Source organism: Struthio camelus, chromosome 5, assembly GCF_040807025.1.
Source record: "Struthio camelus isolate bStrCam1 chromosome 5, bStrCam1.hap1, whole genome shotgun sequence".
Taxonomy (NCBI): domain Eukaryota; kingdom Metazoa; phylum Chordata; class Aves; order Struthioniformes; family Struthionidae; genus Struthio; species Struthio camelus.
This window is the reverse complement of record NC_090946.1, coordinates 29614860-29632543: the sequence shown is the minus strand read 5'-3', so window position 1 is coordinate 29632543 and position 17684 is coordinate 29614860. Positions and strand designations below refer to the sequence as shown.

At 43.7% G+C, this 17684-nt stretch overlaps 1 long non-coding RNA gene across 1 annotated transcript in view; it reads right to left on the bottom strand.

The window, feature by feature from the left end:
• Positions 1-804: 804 nt before the first annotated feature.
• LOC138067452 (uncharacterized) overlaps positions 805-17684 on the bottom strand; it is a 162007-nt gene continuing 145127 nt past the window's right edge. Inside the window, exon 3 of the long non-coding RNA XR_011141421.1 lies at positions 805-970. This is a non-coding gene — a long non-coding RNA (uncharacterized lncRNA). The remainder of the gene's footprint in view (positions 971-17684) is intronic.

The window sequence follows — 17684 nt, the reverse complement described above, 5'->3', positions numbered from 1 at the left end:
AAGTAAGAAAGAATGGGATCAGGAGGCTGGTTTTTTTGCATTTCATGTGCACAGCACTTAGTGTATGTAGGACTCCAAGAGGTCTGGACTTCATGCTCTTTTTTATGCTGGGTAACGGTACGCTGCAATTATGCCAATACAAAATCAGTGACGAGACGGGACTCCACACCCAGTCAGTAGATGACTGCAGTATCAGAAGCTCTGTGGAAAAGACAAGAGGTACAGATACAGCAGAAGTGGCCAGCTCCTAATAGAAATAAATCCTAATGAATTATATTTACAGGTTTTGCAGACACTATTCTTTCTGAAACCACCAAATTCATCCTTGAGAATTAGTCACATTATTTAAACGTACAGGATTATGCTGAAATGAAGACGTTTTAAGCCATTTTATTCATAATTGCTAAAGATCTGTATATGTAAGTGGAATATACTGGAGAAATAATCCTGTTTGGCTTCCTCGGCAGTGTATTGGAAAAAGCAAGTGTGCCAGTTTTTAGAAGTGGTCTCAGACCTTTCTGAGAGCCTGTTTGAAGCACAGTGAGAGATGCTTTTCAAATGTTATTGCTTAGAGCTGTTGTTAATAATTGCCTTGTTCCTCTCTGTCATTTTGTTTTAAAGAGCTTAAAAGCCAAAAGCTCTGGAGTTTTGACTGAAAAGGTTTTGGAGGTTTCAGATTCTAAGTGGCATGTTTCTGACTCAGTAAGTTTTGTGGGAATTTTCTTTTGGATTACTCAGAACCCTTCTATAAATGGTTGCAAACTTATGAGACTTAATTTTGGTGTGTCAGGCTCCTCACTGTGCACTCTTCTGTGGAGGCTGCCTGGGCTTTTATCACCTCAGTATTGCTCCTGGTTCACTGATAACAGCTGGCGATAAAGGAAGTTTCCACATAGGCTGATGTTCCCGTGGTCTTTCAGTGCCTCAGTGGTACAAACTATTCAGATTTGTCTTCCACAGTGGCTGCAATCTGAAAAATAGACAGATGTAAGACAAAGTGTTTAACCTTGCCTTTGTTGTCATCCCTAAAGAATATTTCCAATGAGGATGGTGTAGCTGATTCCAAGCTAGGTGGTTATTTTTTCTTTTTTTTTTTTTTTCCTCGCCCCAGATTGGGACAAACCTTGCTCTGGGTTTGAAAAGGCATTTCTAGCAATATTAGTAAAAGCATAGCTGTGGTAGGTGGTGCACCCACTAACTGTAAAGCCAGCTTGATAAATATTTGCTTTGGAGTATACAGCTCACTACAATCTGCAAAATCATCTGTGAAGCTAGGTAAATATTTGAATGTTTATCTTGATCCAAGATGTGGCCACAAGCAGCTACTATCACTACGCAAGGCAACACAAGTCTAGAAGCTAGGCCTGCATATGGCAACCTAGTACATCACAGCTGCTGGCAGAGACAGCGGTAATCCCAGGGAGTTCCCCAGCACGGAGGCTGACTTCTCTCTCCGTTATCAACTAACGGCTTTCAGGCTCCAAGGTTATCATTTTAGTAGCTCTCCTGAGTACTAGGGTTCGTACCTTCAGCAGGCAATTAGGTAGAAGGGCACATCTAGCTGTGCTCTGACGACAGTATTTTTTTTTAAGCCAATGTCTTTCTTCCCTGATGCCTCCCAGTTCTCAGAAATAGGTAGATTCATGCCACTGTGCCCCTCATTTCAAAATGAAATACTGCCTTGTATTTCAGGCAGCACTCAGGATCACAGAGAAATTGGCCAGATTCACACAATATATAAGCAATTTCAAGATAGTTTCCCACTGCTGCCTAGGAAAGGCAAATATTCAAGAGAAATACAGCAAGACTTGTACAGCTTGATGTTTGTCAGCTCGTATCCTAGAAGAATCATATTGCTGATGTGCACTATGCAGTTGTACCTAAATAATGTTGAGATCCATAAAACTGAGGTCCTTTATTCTTCTAGAGGCATATGCTTAAATGTCCTAGAACAGGTATTGTGATTAATGAGAATTACAAAATAATGATTTAAGGAAGGTAAACAGGTGAATTTCCACTCTGGGGAAACATCTGCGTGCCACATGTTCATTGCTGTGCGGGGGAAAAGGGTCAAGCCATTCAGAGGAGAAAACGTAAGACTGTGAAGGCAGTAAATCACATCCCACTCTTGATTGGAAGCCACTATGTTTTCTTCTTGGATAAGTGCAGAGGGGAGGGGGGAAAGAGAAAGGCTCTGTGTAGATTATCATGCAGCTTATTTTGCAGTGGCTGTTAACAGTAAGCCTTATTCACATGAATGCTGACATAGGATTCACAGTGGAAAGGCTTTCCGAACTGAACCCCAAGTGACATGGGGCACAGGTAAGAGAACGGGCTTTCAGGACTGCATTTCCATGTCGAAGGCTCAGTTCTGAAACTCCAGATTTTCAGCACCCCTATGTTCTGCCTCTTGCGTAGAGACATGTGGAAAAAGCAATTGTCAGGAACAAAAAAAAAACTGACTTATCTTTTGCATGAGGTGGCACTCACATGGGGAAACGAACCCTTCAGATGGGGTGGTCACTCTCTGTCTGGGGGTGATGGCAGTCTCCACTGCAAGGTCCTTGTAACAGCTTCTTCAGCTGGATCAGGTGAGACTCCCTAGACTGCTGCTCTGCTGAATTTTTATGTCTAACTGGGCTGTGGTCCTACTTGCCCACTCTAGCATAGGCATGACCTGTTTCTACTGATTATCTTATACTACGAACAAAGCACCTCCTGACTATTTTAGCTGTGTACAAAAGACTGTCCTGTGTGAGCATTCCTGCATCTGCCAGAACAGTTTCTATTGAATACATAGATTCTCTCTGCATGGTTTGGTCAATTCTGCAGTGAGAACTGCTTGGGGGAGCTGCTGGGACTGCCACACTCTCCACCCAGGATGTTAATCAACACATTGAAGCACACAAATAGTCCTTAGCAGTTGACATGTGCACAGCAGGGGCTGCCTGGGACAAGACTGGGACTGTTCCAAAATCCCACCGGAAGAGCTTCTGCAACACTGAGTTGAATGTTTTGTTGTGAAGGTGGCTCCATTGTCTTGTCTATGCAGACAACTAGCTGGGGAGACCCTAGACCACCCCAGGAGCTGACGACTGAAGTGTGCTGGGTGTGCACACAGGCACAGCCCTGAGACCCAGCTATGCCTCGGTTACAGCTATAGGACAAACTTGAATTTCAGCCTTGTATTTCATAGATCTTGCCACGAGCCTTCCACAGAGTCTTGCTGTCATTCATACTACAACTGAGATTTGGTTTTGTTTACATTTTTTCTAAAATGGACCTTTTTCTGACTATCTCTAGAACTGACTGGCTAAGATTACGCATAAGGGCCTCAGTTTCTTCAGCAAAGCAGTGAACTAAGAGTTGTAGTTTACATCAGCAGAGACAACACTGCGCGACTCGGTGCTGCGTAACTGTGCAGGCCCTAGGCACTCCCGCGCTGCTGGAAGCACCTCTCTCCTGGAGCAGCTCAGGCCACCGGACACCCGTGGAGCCAGCCAGCCACCAGGTCCAGGACTCGCCCACCGTCCTCTATACCGCTGCATAGAGCAGGCAGCGGAGTGGAAAAGCTGTGCTGGAAGCAAGGCTCTGTTATTGCAGAGTGAATGTGCCTGTCGGAGGCTTTTTGGGAGACGCAGGTAACGGCATCAGGTGCGGTAGCCTGTATCTCTCTAGCAACAGCAAAGTCAGCTGCTGCAGGTGGGGAGGCAAAAACAGAGGAAAGCAGTGTTAGCACGAAGCTTGTGGCCACGCAGCAGGGGCCGTATGTCTGCAGCTGTAGGGATGGGCCAGCCGGTGTGCAGTGGCTCCAGCAACGTGTGGGTCACAGTATCACTCCCTTTTTTCATCTGACAGCATTTAGAGTGATATTAGAGACACAATGGCTTTGCACGCTATTCTGATAGGAACAACGCACTGGAGCGCTTGTTTTCCATCTGCAAAGATTATCCATGCTTGTGCTATTTAAAAGCAGGATGTAGCTGCTAAAGAGTTGGCTCTGGTCTGTGAAGGCATTTGAGGCTTAGGTCAGCGTGGTCCAACCAGCTGCCTTGACCACGGGCTAGATCTGGCCCGTTGCCCCTTTTCTGGAAGAGACAAGGAGCAGCTGCTCGAGCGGTCCATGCAAACCGGGCTGCCAAAGGCTCCCTGCTGCGCTGGCCCCAGCCGCTGCCGAGCAGGAACGCCAGATCTGGACAGGCACAGGCAGCACTGCTGGCCGCTGGCGCAGGACAGGGGAGGCCGGTCCTCGGGCTTGGCTAGCATGGATAAAATGCTGTGCTTGAAATAAAAAACTTGGGTGAGATGGAGGCCTGGGACAGCTACCTACTGAGCCACACATGCACTTCAGTCGTCAGCTTTTGAACTACACTAAGCCTGGTTCTGCTTCTTTCTTTTCTTTCCCCCGTTTTTTTGCTGCAAAAGAAGAGACTGTGCTGCAGAGCACTTCTAGCTTTGTGCATGTCCAAGAAGTAGTGCAAGGAATGGATTAGTAGCAAGTGCTATCTGAACATTTGCTTGACCTCAATATTTTAGCAAAATAAAAGGGAATATAGGAGATATGTATGGTTTAAATATTTCATAGTGATGTCATGGCAGGAAGTAAGTCCTATTTTCTTCTCTGTTTTAAGCTTAACGGAAAGGATAAGAAAATATTTCAGCTGTGCAGCTACTGCCATGTCTCCAAGTGGTGCACGGCACAGAGCAGCTGTGTCTGTGTGTGCTGCAATACACAGCATACATCCATACACACCCTTGGGGCAGAAGTCACAGATTTCCTGGGGTTACAAGGAATTATGCTGCCGTTATCCCATTGCCAAATATGGTCCACAAAAGTCAAAGTGCACATTAAAAAAAACCCAGCAACTAATCCTTGCAAAATCCAATAAGGTAAAACATATGTACTGATATCTGTATTCTGCAAGGGGATGAGTCAAAAAAGAGAATGGGTCAGTGACTACTTGTAAAATAGTTTCAATGGCCCCAAGTCTGTGAATTCCTACTTCCAGTGCTGCAGCAGGGCCTGGGCTTCCCCTGGGCATCCTGGACATTCCCCTTAAGGAATTAACCAGTCTCATGCACACTAAGGGCAAGCCAAATTTCTGTGGTGAATATCCCACACTGAGCACCAGACCAGGTTAGATATTGATGGCAAAATGAAAGATGATTCCAGAGTGTATTATGTTTCCAGAATTGCACTCAATCTGATCAAAGAAACTGTTTTAGAACTAGATTTAAAAACAGAGCAAGTGTTAGAAAGCCCTGCAGTGAGGTAGCTTGCCAAGGCTGCCTCTCTCCCGCCCCTACTGAGTGCTGAACAGAGGCGCCGTGTATATGCTATTTAGCTGAGTGCAAGCACTGCCTTGGATGTGACACAGTAGCAATGAGGAGAAATTGGGAGAGAAGGAAGAGAAGTATTATTGTTCCTATTTAAACATGCCTTTGACACTGCATGTTTGTATGGACTTTATAAAAAAGCTGGCCCAAGTACAGTAAGAACAAATCAAGCAAACAGTTTTACAAAGCCTTGGTATTTCTGGCCTGTGCCAGCATGGGAGCATGCAAGCTTGTATCCAAGTGTGCCTTGGGATCCAACAAAGCTTTCAGCAAGATCTGACACAGGTTTTTTTCACTTCTGAGTGGTGCAAGTAGCAGCAACCCTAGATATTGGTTTCTGAGTAGGTTATGTTACTGAAAGGTAATGTTTTAATTATGTTAAATAGCTGTCAGCCTCAGAAGTTGTTCAATAATTAGAACTGTTCATCTTTTTCACTGGTATTTCCCTGAAAGAAAATGTTTAGTTAACTCTTACCATTACACAAGTGAAAAAAACCAACTTTCCTAATGTATATTCTCTTTGATATTTAGTAATTTGTAAGCATCTCTGTCTGCACTTGCCTTTATCTTTGAAGCTCCACTTTCCTGATTGTCCTCATAATCATTGTGAGAAAATGCTATTTCCACATGTTTTTCTGGCTTACACTTGTTTACATTTTGTTCTGATATGGTCAGCTTCTAGCATTACATTTGATGTGGTGATTAAAAATTAGCTGTGATCATTTTGTGGGTTACCCTTGAATTGAACAGCACAGCTTCAGAAGTATAAAGGCACTAGCAGGAAAGGGAGAAAAGGCTGAGGTGTCTGGAAAGGGCACGCTTTCCAGAGTACCTCAGCACGCTTTCCAGAGTACCTCTCAGGAGATCACCCATGGTGTTTTAAACTTGCTAGCTCACCTGGGAGACCAGCTGGTGAGGATGAACATATAGAAAACATCTGCTTCCCTAGGCCCTTGTCTTGTGAGGACGTAGCATATGCTTCACTTTCTGAGCACGAGTAGCCCTGCTGAGTTTAGTGGGACTGTGTATGTGAACAAAGTTAAATACAGACAGGAATGAGGCCTTAAGCCTTAATTTGTCCACAAGCACAGATGGGAAAGCAGGTTCATTTTTTTCTCTTTATGGATCTGTAGGAATTACCATGTCGTAATGCACTCCATCATCTCACTGCACGCGGGGATCAGCATTATTTTAATGAGGCTTGTAAAGTACATGAATGACAAACAGAAAATAGTGGTGACAACTTTAGAAGAGCTCTTTGGGGTTGGGAGTGTGTTCGGGGTTCTGTCCACGTCTGTCTGGGAGCCACTGAAACACATCGGAAAGGGTCTTCTCCCACGGCAAGCTGCACAGACAAAACACTGGTCTTTCCAAAGTGGGTGGAAGTTTCTCTTTGGCCTCCTCATGGCCAGGATTTAACCTTAAACATCTCTAACAGTTGTGATAGGCACTGCACATCCTTTTGTCAAAAATGAGAATTCCCAGGAAAAGTACTACTGCTCTTCTCTACACACCCAAATACTCCTGCACGTTCCTCTCAAAAGGCCATGCTGCCCGTACTGCTGCCAGAGCGCGGTGAAATCAGGATGTCTCCAGATGGCACAACCTCAACCCGTCACAGACTCAGGAGGGTGCCTGCGTAGAGAGACAGCCGCATCCTTGGCAGAGAGGCTGAGGGGACCTTTGCCCAGCTGGGAGGTCATAGCGCAGAGCGCCTCCCTCGCATCACCGTTCTCCTCCATGCCACCCTCGCTGTCAGGAGTCCAGCTGCCTCTTGCTGGGTTTCACTGCCATGGCTGATTTACAGGTGATGAGTGCTGAGGAGCTCTTGCTTTGGATTTATTACAGTGCCATAGACACATGTGCCGGCAGCTCGGAAAAGATCCAGTTGCTAGGGCTCTGAATGGAGAAAAGCCGCTGTCAAACCTCCTGCAAACTCTGGTGTGAACCAGCTCTCCTCAAAGAGCGACCTTCAGCATCCAGGCGCTCAGACTTGGCAGCAGGAGCCTCCTGTCAACATCTGATCTAAGTAAGGAGAGGAGGTAGGACTGGAAATATTTCCTGTGTCTGTGCAGTCTGTCACAGATCCCAGAGCTGCTGATGCTGATGGTAGTGCCCAGAAATAAGAATTTGGGGAACCACTGAGGTCTACTACATTTTTGATGCCTCTAGGAGTCCACTGAGAGATATAAGCAGTTTGCTTGCATCAGAACTGGTATGCATTTTCAAAATATCCATATTCAAAATATTACTATATTCTGCTTATGAACTGCTATATATTGGCTGCAACAAGTGGAATAAGGTTTTCTTCTTCATACAGTCATACTTCACCTACAAACCCTTCCGCTTCTAATAGATGTAGGGAATATGATAAAAAAGAAGAACATTTTGTGCCCTTCCAGGGGAGATGACGCACATTTCTGTTTGCTACTGCATTCCACTTCCAGCATATTTACTGTGGTAACTTCTTGACAAAAAAGATGTTTGGTAACCAGTGAAGTAATGTGGTGAATTTATGATCCCTGGAGGGGATCCCTTGCATTACTTTGTTAGTCACCGGTACGGTTTCACAATAATTAAGTGTAGATACAGTAGTAGTTCCAGATTTCTCTATTTGATGAGGATTTGAAAATGTTTATGTAGTAGAACAATAGAAGTGCTTTAGAGCAGAGAGTTTAGTCTCCAAATTAGCTTTGATTTACTTTTTTTTTTATCCTTACAGTTGCACAAGTAAGGCAAAAAAGTGTTTTACTCACTCAGTTGCTCTTAAATTGTATAGCTAATAGTTTGAAAATGTTTGATAACTGAAAACATTTGGAAATGCCCGCTTGTGTACGTCCCAGCAGATATGAAATTCAGCTGAAAATTTATACCACAAGTATTTCTGTTGGGATGATTTTTCTCATCCAACAGCTTTGTCATAAGGCTAAGCATCGCGTATCAGTAATTAGTTTCAAATAGCTAATGGCCAAAGAGAACCATTTGAAAGCATTATATAGGCCGTAATTCATTTGATTAACAGTAACAAATTCTGATTTGTAAATCATCTGGAATTACTACTCATATCTGGAAATGCCTAAGATTTCTGAAAATTTATATTTCTAGAAACAAGTAGTGATTCCTGTATTATTCATAATGTTGATTCCCAGATGACTCACAGACCAGAAAAATTAAAGGCTACTCTCTGCAAGTAATTTGCAAGCAAGCCAAGTGCAAGTAAGCCAGCTACAATATAGAACAAAATATTTCCAAGGTTCATCTTTGACTCTGTCACTGACCTGTGCCATTGAAGGCACAGGTAAAATTCCCATCGCTTTCAGCAAGAGTCAGAGAGAACTTTTTTAGAAAATGCAGTCCTCAATCTCTACTTCTGACTATCTTAGTTACTAAAATAATTGCTTGTCTCCATTTATGCTGAAGCTGCTTTGAACTCCTGATCCTTTTTTGTCACTGTAGCAGAAGTAACAGCAGCAAATGTCCAGACACCTTTTCCAGAAGCGTGTTCACGTTCCTGATGGTGTATTATTAAGACTAAACCGATTCCTTTTAGAACAAAGGAGGGGGAAATAATGCTAATGAATGGAGCAGGACAAACAGAAGATTTTCTAAGCTGCCAGTAATTGATTTTACTGATTGACACCGAGTTAGTGGTCCTAGCTGCCATTTATACCTTACAAGCCTTCCCAAAAGCTGTAGGATAATGCTTATTGCTCACTTAATAGAAAATCCTGCATATAGGTTTTCAAGAATATGAGAAACTCTCACAGTTGCTTGATCTGGCAGCCCAAGTAGTCCAACTTAGATCAGGGAGAAGAAGAAATTCTGGTTGGCTTTAATGTATTTTTGTGTATGTTCTGGGTCGTTCCTGCATCTCAGCAGTCAGACTTCCATGTTAGTTCAAATTCCTCAGTTTCACAAGCAACTGAAAGTTTACAAACTACCATCTATGAGTTTACTGTAAGTAACGTTAGAGGACTTGGCCTAATACTTCGTAGGTTAGGTCAGTTCAAATGTATAATGTATTCTTAAAAATCAGCAATAGCAGAACATGAGCAAAAGGTTGTTCTTTGAAGATAAATACATTAAAACATATAGGCATATTTAATGACGATGCCTCTTATTTGCAGCGTGAGTTACAAATCCTTGAAATTGGACCTGACACAGCAGCCCGACCCTGCAGCCTCGCTGAACTGCCTTCAGCTGGTGCAACAAAGGCCAAGTTCACCTCCAAATTCCTCGTTGTGTTCTGCATAAATTGCTTTGTGAGGTAAGTGTGAAATAAGTAGAAAATGGGAGAAACTGTACGATTTCATTACCTAAAGAAATCTTTGCTGCTATTCTAAGCATTTTAATTTGCGGTAAACTACTCCCTTGCTGCATTTGCATTCAAATGTCTCTGGCACAAGCAGGGGTTAAGAATACCCCAGCCGGGTCATCCCTGGCCACCACTCTGCATGCAGACCTTCTACAGAAAAGGGAGGGATTCTCAAGTTCAGTTCCATGCTGTGACAGGAGCATAACCTGCGATATATATTTTAAGAAGGCAGAGAAGGTGGAGAATTAGTGATTTAGCAGTTTTGAAAACATGGGTGAAATCCCACCTCCCACAAAAAGCATGGCATAGTTCCAGGGGCCAGGATTTACGCGGGGCTACTGCTCGTATGTCATAAGGTACAACAGGGGAGCCAGAAAGGGGGACATTCATTGCCGTTTTTCAAAGCAATACTTGTGCCTCTGAACGTGTCTGCCCTAGGCTATTTGGAAAACGTGGGGAAGGAGGCCACAGCTCCCGCTGTTCCCTTCTGTTCAGCCATGGTGCTGCCACCTGCAGATTTAATGCTGGCAGCTCAGTTAGGCAGACTTGTCTTTCCATGGGGCGTGGGAGGGGGAAAGAGGGAACCCGTCAGGTTTAGGCGCCCTCGCTCTGCTCCAAAGGCTGCTGGCACGGAGTGAACAGAGCACATCGACCCCAAATACGATGTAGCCTGCCACGCTGTTCTGCCTGTGTGCTGCTTCTGCAGGGAGGATCGGTTTTCCTGCCCTGCCTTCCCCACGCTTCTGGTTGTTGAAAGCACCCCCTTGATATCCGCTCCAAACGGTTGTTGCTGCCTCGTTCTTGCCTGGCTGAACCTTGTTAAGGCTCCAAAGAGCAAAGCTTTCCGAACACCTCTGCGGCTGCCTACTGCGAAACAAAAGCCTTTATTTGGTGACAAGTGGAAAGCGGCTCCGTTTTGCGCTTCTGTGGTTTGGCGGGCTGAGGTCCTTCAGCAAATTTACGGGCCGGCATCACCTGCCCGGCCCCGGAGGAAATCCTCCTGCAGTCATCCAAGGCGCTGCAGCGCTGCGCTCGCACCCCTCGGGGAAAGAGTCCCGGCGAAAAGCACGCTTGTTCGTTGGCACGAGCTTTCGGGGAGTAAGCCGAGGGCCCGGCTGGGGCTCCTGAAAGCCGAGCCACGTTTGGGGTGGCAGGAGGGGCGGCAGCCGCAGCCTCGCCGCTGGGGAGGTGCGCAGCGTCACCTGTTTGTGCAGGACCGCCGTGGCGCTGCCGGCGGTGCCCGTCCCGTCTTGCGTCGGGAAGTTTCCATTCGAAGTTGTCCTCGGCCGTTCGCTTGTAGGCAATCACGCAGGCCGCCTTGTGGCGAGCTGTGTTTCCGCGGAGCGGAGCGGGAGCGAAGCACCTGAGCAGCCACGCGGCCTGGCCAAACCTGCTGCTGAACCAGAGGGGCAGCAGGGCCCGGGCTTTCTCAGCCAGGGCAACCAAACTGCAAGAGCGGTAATATTTCCTAACCCTAAATTAGCAAGGCAAACCGCGTTCAGTCCGGCTTCTTTCTCTTACAGCCCGGCGTGCGTCTTTGCTTGCTGACTGTACGTTTGGAAGCAGGCGCTTCGCGTTCCTGCAGACCTGTCGAGCACCCTGCGCGCTTTCGGCTCAAGGTAACCAGTAGCTAATGGCAACTGGGGGCTCCAGGTCCGCCTGCGTGAGCGGGGGCGACTTCTACCTGAGCACCCGTCAGCTCCTCTGCAGAAAGGCCTGCAAAGCCCCGAGCAAGTCGCGTCAAGTGCCGGTCCCTAAGTCAGGCTCTTCTGAACGAAAGCCGCAGACTGCAGGAGGAGGTATAAATTCCCTATCAGTATTCTGCACAGAGCTCGGGCGCAGGAGAATAACGCAGTGTTAGGACTGCTGAATGAACGCCCTGTGTGCACGCAGTCATTAAAAACCTGGGGAACAGTCAACCGTGACTGCACAAAAATAAATATAGGACTGACTGTAAATAGTATTCCTTCACCTGCTTCTTCAAGTACATTTTTATTAGAATGTTTGTTAGAGTGAACGATTTTTTTTAGCAAGGAGGTTTGGGCATATTTCAATTGAAACCATATGCCTGGTTTTGCACTGTTCAAATACAAAATAAGTCTAGTTTTAAACTTAATACACCATTAAAAACACTTAAATAAAAATCAGAGTGAACGTGCTTGGATACAAAATGGATATTTTCCAACTTTTTAAAGACAGATCTGGGAGTAGAAGTGAATTTTATTATTGAAGCATGTTTCGTTTTATTCTGTATTTGCTACATTGGGAAGAGAATGGGTGAAAGGGGGTTAAACCAGTTAAATCCGGGGGATGGGGTGTCATTTTCCATCTTCTCTCACTTTCTTCCACACAAGAGAGATTCCAATTTTCTCCGAGGCAAAGCAAAGAAAAACCAAGCCGTTGCGGAAGCATGTTCAGTAAATCAACATGTAGCAGGTTAGGCTGAATACATGGGCTCGCTACCGGGGACTATGAACAATTGGTGAGAAGGGGTTATCTGATGACTAATGAACATGTGTCAGGATCTAAGTTTTATTCAGGCATTTGTCCCTGATCTTAATAGATAGGATTATGTGTGTAAATCAGAAAATGGCATTCTCAGTATGAGAAAGGCAGCAAAACTAGCTGGAAATTAGATAGTGTAAACTCTGCTTAAATTGTAGAGGCATAGACCTAGAAAATAGGCTTGGTGAAATTTAGCTATGAGAAAACGTAGATGTTTTTGAGATCTTCTGTCAAATGAACACATCTGATCACTTCACAGAACTGCAAATCCTAAGTAACCGTATTAAAATCAATGTATTAATCACATTTTAAATTACATCAGTGTTTTCCCACCGGACTCTTGTAGACTCCTTCCAAATTCAAATTATTTCCCAGCCCTGCCTGAGCAGAATATTTCTGTTTTTTCCACTTTGTGAGGGAGGGAGAGAAGGAATAATAAGAAAAGTATTTTTTAAAATCTGAAAATAAATTTGATTTGTCTCCTAACAGGTTAGAGGCTAGGAGAACATGTTATCATGAATAATTAGTGAACTATGTTGCTGTAACATTTGCAAAGTATATATTTTCCTATGCAGCCTTTACGCTTTCACATACAGCTTTAAAAATAATAAAGGAATGAAAAGCAAATGAACGTTTTAACAGCACAAGACAAAGCGCATTTACAGTAGTGGGAAAACTTCTCCGTGTGCTGGTCAACGATGTTGCTTTCGAAAGTGTTTTCATTTCCACTTAGAAAGTGTTTGTATTTCCACTTCAGGAATCTTCCTGAAGAAATCCTAGAGCTATCCCTTTAGGGGCTCCAGGTTTTCAACAGCAAATAGAAGTTGCACTAGTATAATATGACTAAATGTTCATCCCTCTTTCTCTTCCTTCTAATCCCCCTCCCCTCCCAAGAAGCATCCAGACGCATCGCTCTCCTGTTCAAAAACAAGTTGAGGGCTTCCTCAATTTTCTGATTTAGTCCAGTGATGTTTACATAAAAGAAAACAGCACCCACTACAGGGACAGGCTGTGGTAAAATGTCTTTTTGTATTTTTCTGCCAAGGTTTAACTCATTTTGGTGTTGACTAAAGTTAAAGTAGATTCAATATTAGTTGCACATTCTTCTGAGACAACTAGACTGGCAGGCTAGAAACCCTTTCTGATAGTTTTACATGGACTCATCCTCATGCCTAATACTGCTTATAGCTACTTGTGTTTTTTGAATTCGATTTTCCGTACGGCTTCACCAAGAAAGGCTAGAGCTACTTATAAGACACATAAACCAGCCATCTATTAATAAGTTAAACAAAAATCTTTACCTCTCACTTGCTTCAGCAGCCTGTACATACAGAAGGCAATTCCGCAGACTTTGAGTAGGGCTATAGCTGTATTCCTGTGTAAAAGTATTACTAAGTTGCTGTGTAACAGCTGGGTATTGGCAGATTGCTGATAATTATTATAAAAGCTTGTCCAAATAATATTGTTGTGTATATGTAATATGTAGATGACATATCTAGGTATAGAGCCTATTCTTTGCTTTTACCTGTTGTGACTTAGATATCTGACAGGGCACATCTACAGCCACTGAACTCAGTTTTCCCCATATTTGTATTAAAGTATCTTATCCCTCCATACCTTACCTACACATCGCTTGCGTATTTCATTTTGAAAAATTAACAATGCTTTTAATTCATTTTATCCAGTATCTTTGGGGCAAACTAAAAAAAGATACATAGACAAGAATGTAGAAAAAGTGTTCCTTTCTCTCAATTTCTTACTTTTAGCAAGAGCAAGACTTTGTTTCTAAAAAAGGGCAATCGTAAATGCTAGAGCACTAGCAGTAACTGATGAAGAACAGGATTGTTGGGGGATAAATACATAAGCTGTGATTGCCCGTCTAACCTGATGCCATTTGAGCGTTTAGCGCTGCACCCTACAATTAGAAATCACACAGAGATACTTGTTAGCCTCATGTTTAAACAAGGTACCTTTGTAACAGTTCGCAGCAGGAAAGCAGAGGCCAGTAGTCAGAAAACGTTTATACCCTAAAGCCTGTGGGGCCTTTAGGACCATATCAAATATAGCCTGTTCTCCAAATTACTGGCCATTTGCATCCAAAGCAGAGTTTACCGTGGTCTGCGACAGAAATAGCAGTCGCGAGGGAGCCAAGAGCTGAAGATAAAGCTCTGCTTGCAGAGCAGGGCTATGCGAGCGCCGCCTTCGCCCCAGCGCAGGGCTGCATACTCGCCGCCGGTTCCCGGGCACTTTGTGGACAGGACTGGGGACTGATTTTGGTGCGGTTGCGTAAGGGGCTAACGCAGAAGTTTTCCAGCAGAGCGAGTTCTGTTCTCATTTATGTTATTATAAACCTAACGCTGTTCAGGGGGAAAATGATGGCTTTACCATAGCAGAATATATTTTGTCAAGTATTTGTAAAAAGACGTTATGGGTGCACTTATTTACTTATTGCAGTACCTTCCTTTATGCAAAAGGAATTTTTAAATGCTTTAGCAGACACAGGGGGTAAAATATTATCATGGTGAAATCAATGGGACTTTTGAAAATGACTTCAGTGCTGCCAGGATTTCAACGAGGGTCTTCATGGGAGCATGCCACAAGGAACAGTTGTTTCTTGGCTGCATCCCAAAAATTCCACAGATCTCTGATCTCACACAATTACTCCTATGGGTTTCTAGCAGAAAATGAAATATTCAGCAAGAAACTACCCTCTCCTTCATGCTTCTCTCCACCCTGCCTCTCTGGCATTCTTGAGAAATTCCCTTCTGTCCCTCCTTCTGTTTTGTTGCCCTCTGTATCTCCCAGATAATCCCCAAACTATTTTTAAAAACTCTGCATTGACACTGATTTTTATGTTGTTGTTTCAGCCATAGCTGTGGTGTTGCTGCTGCTGCTGCTAATTGTGATGAAAGCATCTGATCCTTCAACTCACATCTTATAGATACATAAAGGTAAATGTTACTTTCAGTGTGTTTCTTACAAAAAAGCCACCTGATTTTCACTTGCATGTGCATGGTTTTATGGACAGTTTAAAGGTATTTATACTAGACTATCTCAATGTATTGTTAAGATTTTTGTCTTCTAAGTGTGATTTTAGAACAAATGATGGCTACTCATACAAAATATTGGTCTGTTAGCATGAGCCTACAACTTTTCAGTTGTTTGATGTGTACTTGACTTACATTTTCAGCCAGAATATCGGTTCTGTTGTATGGTAATCTTGAACCGTATAGGTGTGCCTATACGGTCAGGTTGTAGCACGTCTTTCAGCAAGTTCCAGCTTTTATCCCCACTTTGCCCCCCTGAGCCACCAAAAATGCAGATCCTTCAGAAGCAGATATGCCAGGGGGGTTACTTAGGGAGGGACTATTTGAATGTAACATTTAATTGAAACTCGAATAACGCATATTGGATTGAAAACAGCAATGGGCAGGAGTCAGCAGCTGCAGCAAGTAGCAACGATGCCTTTTAGTCTTGGAATATATAAAGAGAGCGAGAAAAAGTATTTACTAAGGCTGATTTTTTACCCACTGTGGCCCTGGTGAAAGCATAACCATGCTGACAAAGCTATAGCTAAGTGATTTACAGTGCTGTACTTGCAGGAAGAGACCTCAAAAGTGGAGTCCACCGCAACCCAAGTATCAGCCAAACCAGCCAACTGGCAATAACACCAGCCTGGGTGGAAACTTATGTAGATACTATGGTTGGCAAAGAATTGGGAACCAAATAAAATCTGAGGTGAAACAAGAGTGTCCTGGGAATAAAAGCGTTTGAAAGAGCCCCTATTGGCAAACACAGACCAAGGACAAATGCCAAGCTAGCTCAGTTGAACAAGCTTTAAACCTTTTATAGAAAGCTGAGGCACAAAAGCTTAGCCTAATCCAACCTATTTATATGAGTGTTTTCTGAATTTAATTACAAAGTTAAAATGTTTCCAAATGTGCAGAGCATTTCTGTCTGGATAGCTTGTCTGGCTTGGGTTTTCAGCAGTCAAAAGCTGACTGGATTCTGCAAACATTGCTCACCTTGAGGGGTGTATATGCCAGTGGTCTCAACTGACTTTGGGGCTTGGAAGCACTGCTCAATACAATTCAATAAATGAAGTGTTCAAATATTACCCTTGCTGTATCTAGGCTAGGTTTTTGCGTAGTTGGCTAGCTGGTTGGTTTATTTTTTGCTTTTCTTTCTCGGTGTTTGTTGGTCTTATGTCCTTCGGGGCTTACGTAAGGCACTTCAGTAGGTTCCAAAATCAATGCTTGGGAACTCTTACGGTCCGGTTATCATTAAGAGGCTACACTCATGGTGAGAGCTTACATTCGATACTGCTATGTCTTACTTCAAAGGCTGTAGCCATGTAGTTAAACCCATTACTCCAGCCTGAGTTCCTGGGAATTTGTGCAGTGGGGAGATTAGGCACCTGAGGACAATCAGCAGATGGCCACCAAAGCCAGATATGTGGAAATACTGAGGAGAAGATAGTTTTTAAGCCTCATTCATCTCCAGGTTGCAGGAAAGTGCTTCTCTCTGCTTGACAATCGCAATCATGAACTGCATCGCTGGAGGAAGAGGCCTATGTCACCCCTTTCTCAAAAAATACAGCCAGACTCCTTTAGTCTGAGCCCAGCGGCAGCACCATTCAGTAAGGAATGAAAGACAGTTCAGTTGCATCCATTGTCCAAAAAGATATGAAGTCTGTACTTCCTGACTGGCATCATAGTCTCTCAACTGCTGGTTAATTTAGGGTGAAACTCTTTGCATGGAGTAATCAGAAATGAGAACAAAAAGAGCTAATATGTTTCTGCAGGGTTGTGTTTAGAGTGCTCAGGTAAGAGAAGGACTGGATTCTAGTCTTTGACATAATTAATATTTGACCACTTTGTATCAATTAGTTATGGCAGCAGCCAGGTTTTTGCCTCATGTTTGCCCAGAAACAGGAAGATAAATACCTTGTGGTTACTTAACGAAGTAGCTGTGAGGGAAGGGTTTTGAGACGCTACACTTGAAAGGTAGGTGTCTAAAGCAACGGCAATGTGCCAGAATGATGGAGCCCGAGTCCCTAAAGCCCCATAAGGCCTGAATCTACAACATCCAATATAATTGTGAAAAAAAAGCAGAGACATAGCGTGAGTGGCTGACCTATTTCCCAGTAAAGTTAACTATAAACATCGCAGTTTCTTACAAAATGCAGAGAGCTTCAACACTGGATGAAGTTAAAATATTTATATGAAAGAGGCGATACAAATATTTTTGCATGCCAAGCTCTCATGAACAGCAGTGGGAGTTTTAACTCTGGATGACTGAAGGATTTGGTCTAATCTCTGCTGGTGATTTTTTTTTCCATAAAAGAGAAGGGATGATGTGAAAGGAACTGGTGACTTTACGGACCCTTTCTTTTTGTGATTTCACTTTGATTTAACAATTCAAAAACAGTAAAGAGAGATTTATATTAGTTACATGCAAGGTTCAACCCTCTGTAATCCAGCTGCTGAATTCATAGAGAATATTGGTTCATGAAAGGGCAACACTT